Source organism: Nerophis ophidion, linkage group LG09, assembly GCF_033978795.1.
Source record: "Nerophis ophidion isolate RoL-2023_Sa linkage group LG09, RoL_Noph_v1.0, whole genome shotgun sequence".
In the NCBI taxonomy this organism is placed as follows: domain Eukaryota; kingdom Metazoa; phylum Chordata; class Actinopteri; order Syngnathiformes; family Syngnathidae; genus Nerophis; species Nerophis ophidion.
Genome location: NC_084619.1, coordinates 58464674 through 58476840, shown reverse-complemented (window position 1 = coordinate 58476840; position 12167 = coordinate 58464674). Strand labels below are relative to the sequence as shown.

The window sequence follows — 12167 nt, the reverse complement described above, 5'->3', positions numbered from 1 at the left end:
TGTAGATTGATATTGTTTTATCGCCCAGCCCTGGCTATCAACTAGGCTAGATTTTGGACAAGACACATCTAAAATAGACTTAAAGGCCTACTGAAACCCACTACTACCGACCACGCAGTCTGAAAGTTTATATATCAATAATGAAATATTAACATTGCAACACATGCCAATACAGCCGGGTTAATTTACTAAATTGCAATTTTAAATTTTGCGCCGAAATATCCTGCTGAAATGTCTCGGCATGATGACGTCACGGACTGTAGAGGACATTTTGTTCCAGCATCGGTCCCAGGTATTAGTCGTTTGTTTTCATCGCATAATTCCACAGTATTCTGGACATCTGTGTTGCTGAATCTTTTGTAATTTGTTCAATGAACAATGGAGACATCAAAGAAGAAAGCTGTAGGTGGGAAGCGGTGTATTGCGGCCGGCTTTAGCAACACAAACACAGCCAGTGTTTCATTGTTTACATTCCCTAAAGATGACAATCAAGCTTTACTATGGAACAGAGATAGCAAGCGAACACGGTTGGATTGGACCAAACCCAAAAAGTACAGTGTATTATGCAGCGATCATTTCGAAAGATCGTGTTTTGAAGAGGGTCCCTTGCGAAGGGCAGAGATAGGCATCGCCACCACCCGTCGACTGGTGCTGAAGAAAGATGCGGGGCCGACCTTTAGGTTGTACAGGTACGACCATATAATCTCACTAAAACACTAGTAACACAATAAGCAGATAAGGGATTTTCCAGAATTATCCTAGTAAATTTGTCTAATAACATCTGAATCGCTCCCACTGTAGTCTTTTTTTATTTTTCTAGTCCTTAACTCTCACTTTCCTCATCCACAAATCTTTCATCCCCGCTCAAATTAATGGGGAAATCGTCACTTTCTCAGTCCGAATCGCCCTCGCTGCTGGTGGCCATGATTATACACAATGTTCAGATGTGAGGAGCTCCACAACCCGTGACGTCACGCGCAAATCATCTGCTACTTCCGGTAAAGGCAAAGTTTTTTTATTAGCGACCAAAAGTTGCGAACTTTATCGTCGATGTTCTCGACGAAATCCTTTCAGCAAAAATATGGCAATATCGCGAAATGCTCAAGTATGACACATAGAATTGACCTGCTATCCCCGTTTAAATAAGAAAATCTCATTCCAGTAGGCCTTTAAAACTCATAATGTGTGGCCGCGGTGTGATTCAATTTTTTTTTTTTTTTCATGTGACACGAGAATATCTTTAAATACATCTCCATATCTGTGCATGCGGTGTGGCAACAAGCCAGTCATGTCATGTGGCGATGATGTCACCATCCAAACAAGACACAAAGATGCGTTTATTCACGTCGCTCTTGGTTTCTAGGCACGTTCTTCCCCGGTCAATGGAAAAGCGTGGCGTGGCGCGGCGCCGTGACGAAGGTCGCACAACGTCGATCCGGGTGACGACTAGGCCACGAAAAAGGGCCACCGGGAGAGGAATTCCTGGAACTTGGGAGTTGCGAGGACTTCAAACCGGTTGTGTCACAAAGCGAAAGGATGACAGGAGGCCAGAAACTACTACCTGCCTGCTGCTTTTTACGCTTAAAGTAGGCTTGTAAATAATCGTGTGTGTGTGTGTGTGTGTGTGTGTGTGTGTGTGTGTGTGTGTGTGTGTGTGTGTGTGTGTGTGTGTGTTCCACATGTGCTCCTTCGTAATGATAACCAGCAGAGGAAGTGGTTTTGACATTCCGGTTGCACCGAAACAAAAACTAAAGGAACAGCAAACTTGTGACAGTCAAACACCCGTCGGAAATCATTGCATCATCAACTTTGTCATTTTTGACATTTTGGACAAGTGTATGAGGCGGAGCATTAAATTCTGGGGCCCCAAACAAAAGATTCTTAAAGGGCCCGCCCCCCAGTTCCACCCTAAACCCCACGTTGCCCCCCACATACACACATATTTGGTATGTTTACATCAGGGGTGTCCAAAGTGCGGGCCGCAGGTAATTTTTTTAACGGCCCCACGGCACATTTTAAAAATACCATTGAACATTTTTTTTAAACGTAAAAAGTGATATAAAGGAGCAAACGGGTGAAATGTAACAAGAAAATGTTGCAATGTTTACTCCAATAACATAAAGCTGCCATGCAGGCTGTATCTTTCTTAAAAAATTATAATGACTCAAAATCAATGTCATTATGAATTATTGACCTATTCAAGGCTCCAACTACATCACGTTAGATTTTCCATTTTGAGATATTTTGGGGGGAAAATGTTGCATATTTTGTGTTTGCCATATAAAAAAACTGAGCAGTTTTTTTTTAAAGAAGGGCCTAAACTGAACAAACAAAAAACATAAACAACAATAAAACTTATAATTGACGGATAGATCTGAAGTTGATCTCGAGATTATTGTGTTAAAAGTAAACAGTAAAAAAATTTGTAATTTATTTTTTAACACTTTAATGAGTAGGATCCCCAATACTTTTAGTGTGATTTGTTTTTAAGTGTCATTGCTCCAAAAATAATAATGAATTAAAATCAATGGTGTTATGAGTTATTGACCTTTTTAAGGCTCCAAATTTTATATAATCTCAATTATTTAAAAATAATTATTTTGTGTTTTTTCCATTAAAAAAAATTGTGTTTTTTATGACAAGAACAATATACAACTTAAATCTTTAAAATCATTATATTGACAGATGGACTTGATGTTGATTTAGAGATTTACAACTTCAATAATAATAAAAATAATAATACTGAATAATGACACATTTTTATTATTTTTTTGACCAAAACTCTTTGGAGTCCCTGGGATCAAGCCTGAGTGGAGGCCGAAATGTATATTTTTTATACATATATTGTATTGTTTTTTAAAATGAAAAATATCAAAATGGCCCCCGCTTGCGTTGATTTTTCAGTGTGCGGCCCTCAGTGGATAAAGTTTGGACACCCCTGGTTTATATGCACACAAATTTGATTATTGCGCAGATTTAGTTAAAGCTACCGAATTTTAGGAAAACATTTTTTTTCCATATACTGTATTAGCCGGTCTGGACTAGTTTTTGAATTTTGATGCCAAAAATTATTTTGATACTTTTCAGTACTTTTCCAAATAAAACGGACCATAAAAAATTGCATTATTGGCTTTATTTTAACAAAAAAAATTAGGGTAAATTAAACATATGTCTATCATTGCAAGTTTGTCCTTAAATAAAATAAAAAACATACGAGATAACTTGTATTTTTTTAGTACGTAAACAAGAAAAAGATCCTAATTTAGCTGCTGACATATGCAGTAACATATTGTGTCATTTCTCATTCTATTATTTTGTCAAAATGATTAAGGACAAGTGGTAGAAAATGAATTATTAATCTACTTGTGTATTTACTGTTACTTTCTCTTTTGACATGTTCTATCTACACTTCTGTTAAAATATAATTGTGGAGAGCCGGAGCCGACGGGCCGACGGTGGGGCGGGGCACGCTAGAGCCCTGCCCAAGATGGGGGCAAGGAGTCGGAGACTGCGGCGGAGCAGAGAGGCGGGACGTGCCGGGAGCGACGCCGCCACATTCTAATTCAGGTGCGTGGATCACGCACCGGCAAACAATTAACATTTCTCCTTATGATGTAAAAAAGGGGAGAAGGAGGAGGGATCAAAGGGGTTGTAGGAGAGCTGGCAACAGCGACCGAGAAGCAAGGGAGAGCAAGACACGAGAGACGGAGACGCGGCCGACTAAAGTGCGGACCGGAGAGCGAGAGACAAAGAGCGAGACACGGAGGAGTGAGCAGTGGGAGCGACGATGGCGCAAAAGACTGCCTTTATTTAAAAATAAAAGAATCAAACCTGGTGGAGAGATGTCCTTCCTGGGTTGTCAGTGGAACCCGAGCGACGACAGGGAAAGTCGTTCACAATAATAATCACTTGTTCTTTTTTTGTTTGATACTTTACGTTAGTTTTGGATGACACCACAAATTCAGATGTCAATCCGATTCCAAGTCGTTACAGGATCATACATTGGTCGTATTCAAAGCCCTCAAGTGTCCAGGGACATATTTCCTGAGTTTATAAACATAATGTAAATTTAAGAAAAAAAATGTAAGAAGATGTGATGCCAAAAAATATCGACATAATCATAGTAGTAGCGACTAGATATGCTACTGTAGAGTGGATGTTAGGTGTGGATCCACCAATGGCTTTTGTTTACATTTTGACACAGGTGTGCTACGGTTTGTAGCGAAGCATATTTAGCTATTCCTCGTCCCGCAGGGACCGGTACTTTTCAGAGGCGGTATAGTACCGAATATAATTCATTAGTATCGCGGTACTATACTAATATCTGTATTTCGTAAAACAGAAGTCATCGTCATGGACCGACAAGCTGCGGAAGCTAGCTCTCCAATCAGCTGTACAAACGCAATAATTCCAAAGCAACGTTTTGGTGAATTTACTGAAGAATTTGTGAAACTGGAACAATACTAAAAGAATGCCGTTGTAAGTTAATATATATATATATATATATATATATATATATATATACACATATATACATATATATACATATATATACATACATCTATGTACTGTGTGTATATATATATACATATATATGTATATATATATATATATATATATATATATATATATACTTGTCACCATCAATAATTTCTCATTATATTAATATTCAAGTGCCTATACATTTCATTATCATTTTTTACACACAATGTGAAAAATTTTTTTCGATTTCGCAGTAAAAATCTGGCAGCCCCCAAATTTTATTGTCAAATTTACGGTGTTTTTTTTTTCACTGCATATTACTGTAACTAAAAAAAAATTTTGTATAGATTTTTTTACAATAAAATTCTGGCAACTGAGCTGGCAGTTTCTTTTACCATAACATCTATTGTCATTTTTACAATGTACAATTTGATGCAAAACTTGCTTCGAAATCATAAGTCAAGGAGATATGTATTAGTATTTTTATTTTAGTAAAAAGGTGTTACACATATAATAGTATATTTATTGCATTATTAGATAATATTAAAGTTTAAAATACATGCCATCGCATGCAATACATGAATTTTTTTTCTGTCAAAATGTAAAGAAAAAATACATTTTGTAAGAAAAGATAAAGTACTTTCACATTAAACAGGCCACATTTAACGATGTGGCGGACCAGATCTTTATGGGGAAATGTAATCTGAATATGCTTTTATATTTACCTTTTTGTGTGGAAATTTTATCTGATTGTGAGGTCATATTTTTGCCTTTTGGGGTGGGGGGGAATTTTATCTGAATCTGATTTTATATTTTCTCCTTTTTATGGGGAATTTTTATTTGATTGTGAGGTTATATTTTAACTTTCTTGGGGGGAAATTTTTTCTAAATGTGATTTTATAACTTATCTTTGTATGGGGAAATTGTATCTGAATGTGATTTGATATGTTATCCTTTTATGGAGAATTAGTATCTAAATGTGATTTTCCCTTTTTGTGGGGAAAGTTTATCTGATTGTGGGGTTAAAATTGAGCTTTTTTGGAGGGAAATTTAATCTGAAATGATTTTATATTTGACCCTTTTTATGGGGAAATTTTGTTTGATTTTGAGTTTATATTTTTGCCTTTTTGTGGGGGAAATGTTATCTGAATGTGAATTTTTATATTATTCTTTTCAAAGGGAAATTAAATCTGAATATGCTTTTATATTTACCTTTTTACGGGAAACTTTTATCTGATTGTCAGGTTATACTTTAGCCTTTTTGGGGGGGGGGAATTTTATCTGATTGTGATTTGATCCTTTTTAAGGGGAAATTTGATCTGAATATGATTTCATATTTATAATTTTTACTAGGAAAATTTTATCTGATTGTGAGGTTATATTTGATCTTTTTCGTGGGGAAATTTTATCTGAATCATATTATAGCCTGATTTTCTTATTTAAACGGGGATAGCAGGTCCATTCTATGTGTCATACTTGATCATTGCGCGATATTGCCATATTTTTGCTGAAAAGAATTTAGTAGAGAACATCGACGATAAAGTTCGCAACTTTTGGTCGCTAATAAAAAAGCTTTGCCTGTAGTGGAAGTTGCAAACGATGTGCGCGTGACATCACAGGTTGTAGGGCTCCTTACATCCTCACATCCTCACATTGTTTATGATCATAGCCACCAGCAGAAAGAGCGATTCAGACCGAGAAAAATCGACGATTTCCCCAGTAATTTGAGCGAGGATGAAAGATTTGTGGATGAGGAAAGCTAGAGTGAAGCACTGGAAGAAGAAAAAAAAAGGCGACGGCAGTGGGAGCGATTCAGATGTTATTAGACACATTTACTAGGATAAGTCTGGAAAATCCTTTATCTGCTTATTGTGTTACTAGTGTTTTAGTGAGATTATAAAGTCATACCTGAAAGTCAAAGGGGTTTGGTGACCGCCAGTGTCTCTGATGGAAGCCATGGAGGAGCCAAGAAAGTCGCAGCTGCATTTTTGACAGCTGCTGCAGGAAGAAAGACACAAGCTCCGCTCTTGTCTCTGGTAAGAGCCAACTTATTACAATTTAATCTGAATGTGATTTTATATTTGATACTTTTTATGGGGAATTATCATCTAAATGGGCTTTTGGTATTTGTATCCATTTTATGGGTACATTTCAGTACATTCCAAAAGTATAATCTTAGCGATGCGTGTATTGCTTGTTATGTGATCGTTCTTTGTATTGCACGTCTGAGACGGACTTTCTTCGTGTGTTTGTTTAATGGATCCTTCTGATCTTGCTGGCTGCAAAACAAGTTTACCTTCGGGCGCTAATAAAATCACCTCACCTCATATAACATACAAATCATAATAATACATAATTATTATTATGACTATATTATTATTAGTTAATCTCATCAGGGTTAAGTCTCCCACGGTCTTCGAAAACTAATGACACCTCTGTTTTTAACTTTAACCAAGGGTCCTTGAACGCACCACAGTTATGTACAACTAGACGCCAAAGTGAAACTTCTTCAGAAATTTCTCCCATGTCCATATATCTAAGGCGAGCCTTGATGACCTTATGACGTCTGTGTCAATTAATTAATTAGATTCAAGCAAACTTATCAGTCAACTTTTACCGCCTTACGTATTTTATATTAACATTCATAAACTTCTTCATCTTCAAATTTTACAAAAGTGAGCTATGACTATCCTGTTACGTCTTGTTTTCTTACTCTTCTTTCAGTTTGATTGAGGTGTCAGGAAGTAGTCTTTGCCTTTTTATTTTCCTATTTTAATGATGTTATATCTGTGTTGTTGTTGTTGTCGTTGTTGGGGACAAGTGTAGTAAATAAGCTTTGGCTACAAACACTGATGCCTACATTGGAACACTATTTCAGATGTCCATGTTTCTGTATCCGTCCCTATTTCAAATCAACCACAAAGAAAGAACGACTCATTACCTTGAATATGTCTTTTGTTGTGCCCTAAAAGGTGTTAATACTGTAAGTATTGCATTTAATACACACCAGTTATTTAGTTGCAACGTGCATCTTAGCGGTTGTTTCAATTACCCGAGTTGGAGGTGTGGAAAACGCCATGTGAAAATCAGAAATGCTAATCAGAAGCATGTTTATGGCATATCCAATGTAATTTAGCATCGAGCTAGCCTGTTTTGACTTGTGACTTGCTTGCTTTTTTTGCCATGGAAATGTGTAACGTTACTTAGTGAAGTGAATTATATTTATATGCACTTTTTCTCTAGTGACTCAAAGCGCTTTATATAGTGAAACCCAATACCTAAGTTACATTTAAACCAGTGTGGGAGGCCTTGAGAGCAGGTGGGTAAAGTGTCTTGCTCACAGACAAAACGGCAGTGACTAGGATGGCGGAAGCGGGGATCGAACCTGGAACCCTCAAGCTTTACCGGCCCGGTATAGAGATGTAGAGGCCGTGTTACACGGAATACACTTGTTTCCCCGCCAAATGCTTGCAACCTCGGTGTCAAAAATAGGACGCCGTTTGATTTCGGGTGAATTGGTAACCGGCACGGGCAGCACGGTGAGACAGGGGTTAGTGTATGTGCCTCACAATACGGAAGGTCCTGAGCAGTCCTGGGTTCAATCTCGGGCTTGGGATCTTTCTGTGTGGAGTTTGCATGTTCTCCCCCTGACTCAATTGGGTTCCCTCTGGGTACTCCGGCTTCCTTCCACCTCCAAAGACATGCACCTGGGGATAGGTTGATTGGCAACACTAAAATTGGCCCTAGTGTGTGAATGTTGTCTGTCTATATGTGTTGGCCCTGGGATGAGATGGTGACCTGTCCAGGGTGTGCACCGCCTTCTGCCCGAATGCAGCTGAGATAGGCTCCAGCGACCCCAAAAAGGGACAAGCGGTAGAAAATGGATGAATGGATGGATGGTAACGGCACTACCGACAGAAATGGGCGAGAACCGGCAAAAATACTGAATTCAGTAGCGGCCCCTAATGCCTGGATGGGGTACCCCGATCCGGTATCGATAAGAGATATCGGTTCAATATCAGCAGAAATCAATTTTAATCACTTTTAATGCTTTTTAACGACCCCGCGGAGTAATATTGGATCAGAAGTGGAAAAAGTTGGGTGAAATGACTCCAATGTGGGGGTTCTGTGCGAAAGGCACAGACCCATTGTTTCTTGGTCATAATTCTGTATGAAATGTGCTTATTATAACACTGATGCCGCCATTTGCTTGGGGCAGAGCTGGGCAATTATTTTACTCTGGGGGCCAGATTTAGATAAAAAAAGTGTGTTTGGGGGTCAGTATATCTATTTTAGGAACACTAACCAAAACCTCACAATAACGATTGAAAGCTAAAAATGTTATGACGGACAGCCTTAAAAAACGGAATGAAATTTGAATTTTTTTTTACTGAATGAGACACCCAGAATGTACGTGAAAATAAAGAATGTGGGATTTACAATATTAACTATGAATGATAAAACACTGAATATTGACAACATATTTTACAAACCCTGTTTCCATATGAGTTGGGAAATTGTGTTAGATGTAAATATAAACAGAATACAATGATTTGCAAATCATTTTCAACCCATATTCAGTTGAATATGCTACAAAGACAACATGTTTGATGTTCAAACTGATAAACTTCTTTTTTTTGCAAATAATCATTAACTTTAGAATTTGATCCCAGCAACACATGACAAAGAAGTTGGGAAAGGTGGCAATATATACTGATAAAGTTGAGGAATGCTCATCAAACACTTATTTGGAACATCCCACAGGTGTGCAGGCTAATTGGGAACAGGTGGGTGCCATGATTGGGTATAAAAACACCTTCCCAAAAAATGCTTAGTCTTCTGCAAGAAAGGATGTGGCGATATACACCCCTTTGTCCACAACTGTGTGAGCAAATAGTCAAACAGTTTAAGAACGTTTCTCAAAGTGAAATTGCAAGAAATTTTGGGATTTCAACATCTACGGTCCATAATATCATCAAAAGGTTCAGAGACTCTGGAGAATCACTCCACGTAAGCGGCATGGCCGGAAACCAACATTGAATGACCGTGACCTTCGATCCGTCAGGCGGCACTTTATCAAAAACCGACATCAATCTCTAAAGGATATCACCACATGGGCTCAGGAACACATCAGAAAACCACTGTCACTAAATACAGTTTGTCGCTACATCTGTAAGTGCAAGTTAAAGCTCTCCTATGCAAAGCGAAAGCCATTTATCACCAACATCCAGAAACGCCGCTGGCTTCTCTGGGCCCGAGATCATCTAAGATGGACTGATGCAAAGTGGAAAAGTGTTCTGTGGTCTGACGAGTTCACATTTCAAATTGTTTTTGGAAATATTCGACATTGTGTCATCCGGAAAAAAGGGGAAGCGAACCATCCAGACTGTTATGGATGCAAAGATCAAAAGCCAGCATCTGTGATGGTATGGGGGTGCATTAGTGCCCAAGGCATGGGTAACTTACACATCTGTAAAGGCACCATTAATGCTGAAAGGTACATACAGGTTTTGAAATAACATACAGTATGCTGCCATCTAAGCGCCGTCTTTTTCATGGATGCCCCTGCTTATTTCAGCAAGACAAGTGTTACAACAGTGTGGCTTCGTAAAAAAAAGAGTGTGGATACTTTCCTTGCCCGCCTGCAGTCCAGACCTGTCTCCCATTGAAAATGTGGGACGCATTATGAAGCATAAAATACGACAGCGGAGACCCCGGACTGTTGAATGACTGAAGCTCTACATAAAACAAAAATGGGAAAGAATTCCACTTTCAAAGCTTCAACAATTAGTTTCCTCAGTTTCCAAACGTTTATTGAGTGTTGTTAAAAGAAAAGATGATGTAACACAGTGGTGAACATGCCCTTTCCCAACTACTTTGGCACGTGTTGCAGCCATGAAATTCTAAGTTAATTATTATTTGCAACAAAAAAAAAAGTTTATGAGTTTGAACATCAAAAATCTTGTCTTTGTAGTGCATTCAATTGAATATGGGTTGAAAGTGATTTGCAAATCATTGTATTCTGTTTGTATTTACATCCAACACAATTTCCCAACTCATATGGAAACGGGGTTTGTAGATGACCATAGTAACTAATTAGATGACCATAGTAACTAATTAGATGACCATAGTAACTAGTATATGATGCAGAATCCAAGCATTGAAAGACTTAGTATTGTTGAAGACTTCCGGTCATTAGAAAACATAACTACACATAATAATGGCAGCTACACTTTCCATCTTAAACATCTAAAACAATTATTTGGGAATGTCCGGCGGGCCAGATTGAAAAACTCAACGGGCCGCAAGTGGCCCCCGGGCCTTAGTTTGCCCAGATCTGCCTTGGGGGTTGAAAAAAAAGAGGCTTTTAATCTGCATAACTAATCTTAGGTGGCAATCTCTCCTCTGGAGATGTTGACTGTTGGACAGGATATGCTGATGAGCAATCATTCTGTCACGGCCCTGTCATATGTCAACGCTCTTTTCCGCCAAACCGGCTACAAAACACGTCATTTATTTTTTTTAATATTTTTTTGTGCTTTCAAAAAAAAAAAAAAAAGGCAAAATTTGCACAGAGAGAAAGAGAGAGAGGGGGGGTGAGAGAAAGTCCGAAAATGAGCCAAGGCGGGCGGGCAGCCAACAACAACGCCTCGCCGAGCCTCTGGCGGCGGAACTTTGCTGCCCGCCGCAAGGACCGCCATGAGACGGAGGGGAAGGCGACACTTTTACTCACCTCGGCACGCGTGGAGCAGCCCGGTTAGTCGTCCACGGAGCGCTTTCGCCGATGCGATGAGGAGGCTTGTGTGCGACTGCGCGCGCAGGCGGTGGTCAAGTCTGCAAAGGGGCGGGGCCAGATGATCCTCCTCCTCCCCCCCTCCTCCTCCTTCTCCTTCTCCTCCGCCTGCGTGCATGCATACGTGCGTGAGTTTTGCCAGTGCGGTTACAGAAAGTCCACAACATCCATCCATCCATTTCCTACCGCTTGTCCCTTTTTGGGGTGCCGGAGCCTAGCTCAGCTGCGTTCGGGCGGAAGGCGTGGGCGGGGTACACCCTGGAAAAGTCAATCAATCAATCAATCAATGTTTATTTATATAGCCCTAATTCATCACAAATGTCTCAAAGGGCTGCACAACGACATCCTCGGTAGAGCCCACATAAGGGCAAGGAAAAACTCACCCCAGCGGGACGTCGACAATGATGACTTTGAGAAACCTTGGAGAGGACCGCATACGTTATTCTCTGCATTTGACCCATCACCCTTGATCACCCCCTCGGAGGTGAGGGGAGCAGTGAGCAGCAGCGGTGGCAACGCCCGGGAATAATTTTTGGTGATTTAACCCCCAATTCCAACCCTTGATGCTGAGTGCCAAGCAGGGAGGTAACGGGCCCCATTTTTGTAGTCTTTGGTATGACTCAGGGTTTGAACTTGTCACTTGTATACAATTTGTCCATCCATCTATTTTCTACCGCTTGACCCTCATGGGGTCACAGGGGGTCGCTGGAGCCTAAAAACAATCATAATTCAAAATAAAGCATCTTCTGTTGACTTATGCACAATTAAATAAGTGTTAAAGTACCAATGATTGTCACACACACACTAGGTGTGGCGAAATTATTCTCTGCATTTGACCCATTACCCTTGATCAACCCCTGGGAGGTGAGGGGAGCAGTGAGCAGCAGCGGTG

The 12167-nt window shown here is 39.6% G+C and overlaps 1 protein-coding gene across 1 annotated transcript in view; it reads right to left on the bottom strand.

Annotated features, from left to right (window-relative positions):
- The window catches only part of wipf1b (WAS/WASL interacting protein family, member 1b), a 74328-nt gene extending 62972 nt beyond the window's left edge, over nt 1-11356 (bottom strand). Inside the window, exon 1 of the mRNA XM_061911355.1 lies at nt 11216-11356. The gene's annotated coding sequence lies outside the window, so the exon portion shown is untranslated. The remainder of the gene's footprint in view (nt 1-11215) is intronic.
- Between the last annotated feature and the right edge of the window lie 811 nt (nt 11357-12167).